General features: G+C 52.0%; 1 long non-coding RNA gene across 3 annotated transcripts in view; it reads right to left on the reverse strand.

Annotated features, from left to right (window-relative positions):
• The window catches only part of LOC126487828 (uncharacterized), a 37,293-nt gene extending 34,378 nt beyond the window's left edge, over positions 1 to 2,915 (reverse strand). For 2 of the 3 annotated variants that reach the window (XR_007588506.1, XR_007588507.1), the window contains exon 1: positions 2,847 to 2,915. This is a non-coding gene — a long non-coding RNA (uncharacterized lncRNA). Of the gene's footprint in view, positions 1 to 1,929; positions 2,089 to 2,846 lie in introns of those variants that run through there. The other variant, XR_007588508.1, reaches the window with a different exon arrangement.
• Positions 2,916 to 3,974: the final 1,059 nt, after the last annotated feature.

Consider the following 3,974-nt stretch of genomic DNA (forward strand, 5'->3'; position numbering starts at 1 on the left):
ATTTGGTTTTTCGAGACAGGGTTTCTCTGTAGCTTTGGTGCCTGTCCCGGAACTAGCTCTTGTAGACCAGGCTGGCCTCGAACTCCCAGAGATCCACCTACCTCTGCCTCCTGAGTGCTGGGATTAAAGGCGTGTGCCACCACTGCCCATTAACCCATTATTCTGATCTAATTTAGCCATATGGCTCAGTACCTTTTTCAGCTGGCAGGTCACACCCTGCTTCCTTGGTGGTCTGAGCAGGACTGAGAGGAATCAACTTCCTCCTTCCCAGAATTCTCCTGTTCTCATTGCATCACCTCTACTTTCTGTCTGGTTTTCCCGCCTATACTTCCTACCTGGACAATCAGCGTTTATTTAAAACATGATTGACAGATTACAGACAATTCTCCCATACCATGCCTAGGACCTTGTGTAATCATCAACCATCTCAGACAGCTTCTGAGAGCTTGTAGGCAACCTCCAAGACTCTTCCCACCAGGCCACAGCTGTGTCTCCAAAAGCTCACACATCCTCTGTGCCCTTGCCTCATTCAGGGGGCCTCAGCCCTGGCCTGCCAGCAGTCTCGAGAGAGGGTTAAGAAAGCTGTGATGATATGATATGATAGGTCCCAGGGGTGCTCAGCATGTCTGCTGGTACATGGCTACCTGGATCGGACATTGCTTTCCTGCCCACCCTACAAGTCTTCTGCCATGAGATGGCAACAGGAAGGCTAGGAGAGATGACTCGGTCAGCAGAGCTCTTGTCTTGCAAATGCAAGGAACATTTGGACTCAGAACACATGCCAGCCATGATCATATGTTTAGAATCCCAGTACTGGGGAGGCAGAGACAGGAGGATTCGCATAACTTCCTCACCAGGCAGTCTAGCCTAATTGGTGAGCTCCAGACCAACAAGAGACACTGTCTCAAAGAAGACAGACAGAATTCCTCAGAATGACACCTAAGGTTATCTTTCAGCTTCCACAAGAATATCCATGTGCACCTTCATACATATGAACATACACACCCACAAACATGCATGTATGTGCATACATTTACACCCATGCATGCTTACAAGCATTAAAGGAGGGAAGATGGCAACAGAAGTGTTACCTCAGGTTCTAGAAACTTCTAGGAGACACCGGTACATCCTCACATCCCTCTTCTTCCCCTTTCCAGCCTGTTTCTGGGGAACGGGAGTCCTATTTGAACATGCTCACACTTGAGATGCAGGCTGAGGGCACCCTCTGAGTGCTGCCTACTGCTTCCTCAGCTCTGTCCAGAGCCTTATTGAATGGTGAGTGTCCTCCAGAGCTGGCTGTGTCCCCCAGTGGGCATCACCTGAGTGACTGGTTCACCTACTTCCTTCAGTTCCAGTGCAGCCTTGCTAAAGGAAGTACATCCCTGGGGGCAGGCTTTGAGATGAACAAGCATTACCTACTTAGAGTTTGCTCTCTCGGCTTCATGTTTGTGTTTTAAGATGTAAACACTCAGCTTCCTGCTTCCGACTTCTCCACAACTTCACAAACACCAAGTATTCAAATATATAAGCCTATGGGTGATATTCTATATTTGAATATATACAGACAACAACCCCTGTGATCTGTAAAAAAGGCACTGCAGACTTTGCTATGGTAAATGCATTCATGGGCAGCCACAGCTCCTCTTGCATCTGGACACTGGGCCCTTTTCAGGGGTCTGGGGTCAGGAGGCACACGGAGACGGCAGTGGCTTATATGCCACTGAGACTGGGGTTCCACAGAAGGGGAAATGAAGCAAGACACCAGGGAAGGGAGGGGGACTGTAGACTCAGGTTGCCCTGGGCAGCCAAGGCTGGTGCTTGGACTGGTGTGCTTTTTTGTAGGGTGGGAGATATGTCAATGCTGTGAAGTCTCCTCTCCCTAAGACCCTGGCTTCAGGATTCAGGAAGAGAAATCATCATATTACATACTCTCGCCTAGTCCAGTTGCTGCACAACACTGTGCTCCGGTGACTCTGCAGAGGGGGCTCAGGCAGATGACAGAGTCTCCTAGTCCAGTCACTGCACAGTGCTGTGCTCCAGTGACTGCAGATGGGGCTCAGGTAGATGGCAGTGTAGCTGGGAAACTGACAGGCTCTCCCACCTGAAAGGGAAGCAGAGTTGCTGTGGCCATGGCATGCATGCATTCATTGGAATTTGTGATGCTTAATTTTGATTGTCCGCTAGATAGGATCTAGAGGAAGCCTTTGGAAACATGTCTGTGAGGGGTCCCTATGTTGGGTTGGGGTAGGAAGACCCAGTCTGAATGGCAGCACCATCCTGTGACTAGCCAGCTGTCTGTGCCATGTGACCAGCCAACTGTCCCATGTTCCCAGCACCATGCTTTCCTGCCATGATGGACTGTACCCCAAACCACAAGCCGAAATGAGCCTTTCCTTCCTTAAGTTGCTTTTAAAACCATTTGTCACAACAACAAGAAAACCAAACAATACAGAAGTGGATCTTGGAAGACTCTGCAGAGGGATGTGTGACCCTCCCCCCTTTATACCCCTCCCTCACACACCTGAGAACAAGGAAGGGCTACAGCTGGCTCAGAGCGAGTTCTCTCTGGGCTTTGCGCTGGGTTCGACCTCACTCTCCCTGTACCTGTGCTGCCTTGGTCAGCAGGCAGTCCCAAACAGCCAGAATGCGAGGCTTCCCGGGGACTAAAGCTGTACCTGTCTGTAGACACTGCCACAAGCTCTGCCGTTACAGACTCAACCTCCTGACTGCTCAGACTCAGACTCACTGCTATCCCTGGACGGCCTCCCCAGAAGACAGCTTGCCTGCTGCACTGGAGCGCCAAACACCCCAACTCCACCCCCAACCCAGCATGGTGTAACACTCACCTCCTAATTGGCAGCCTGACAGGAATTCGTCCTTCCACTGAGACTGTTGAATGGAAGCTTGAAGGGCCAGGTCTCACGTGGCTTCAGCTGAGACCCACTGGGGCTTGCCCTGGGCCTGCTCAGTATTCATGAGATAACGCAATTCCTCACCGCTCCTTGGAGGCTCTGTAAGCAGGCGGCCTTTGTCCTTGGATTTAGAGTGAGCAAGGAGCCGAAGGAGGAGGGAGGTGTGGACACAATGCAGGGGTGTGAGTGTCAGTTAAGGCAGTTGGGAGGAGGGGCAATGAGGACTAATCTGGTCTCCAGGTGAGAAGCAGCAGCCCCTCCCCACCCCCCATGCATTCTCCCTGCCAGGACCCCGCTGGCTGATTTACATTTTGCATCTGGGCTACTTCAGTGGGCACCACAGAGATTCTATTTTCCAGCCTTACGGTGGGTGCTTCAGAAGGGTGAGAGGAGGGGAAAGGGGGCAGGCTGACACAAAGACTGTGAGAATGGCAGGAAGGGGAGACCTCATGGAGCAATGCCCATGGTCAGGTTCAGAGGAGCCCTTCAGAATAGGCGTGTGCTGTGCAGGAATCCTGCGACCTACGGAGGAAGGAGCCCCCTGGCATGTATACAATCCCACTGCTCCTGGGGTTCCCAAGTCAAACTGTGAAGTCATGCCTTCCTCAGAGACAACCAACCGCCGGAAGCCCTAGGGAGATTCTACCAGGCAAGACCGCAGCAGCAGACATACAGGCTGCAGGGGCCAGACAGGGATGTCACTGGCCTCATGCCAGGCTCAGGTACAGCACCCAGCACAGGCCCTGGACGAGGGCTTTCGACTGCAGTAGCAGGTTAAACTGGAGCATGTGATAACATGGACCTGAGAGTGAATCCGTGTCACCCTGGAGCCGGAAGACTGGTGCCCTGGTTCGCTGTGACATCCCCAGAGTGGACAATGCTGCCACATCTACAAGAAGATCTGGAGAATTGACCCAGAGGCCTGCAAACACACAGGCAGGTATTAGAAATACCAACACACGCACACGCAGATGTAAGCATAGACACAATACCGGATCCACACTGACAAAGGCAGGCAGATGTGTAGCACGATTAGGAGGCAAAAGTTCACTGAGCCACTCT

This window comes from Alexandromys fortis, unplaced genomic scaffold, assembly GCF_014885135.2.
Source record: "Alexandromys fortis isolate MF-2015 unplaced genomic scaffold, M_Fortis_MF-2015_v1.1 scaffold_182, whole genome shotgun sequence".
Classification (NCBI taxonomy): domain Eukaryota; kingdom Metazoa; phylum Chordata; class Mammalia; order Rodentia; family Cricetidae; genus Alexandromys; species Alexandromys fortis.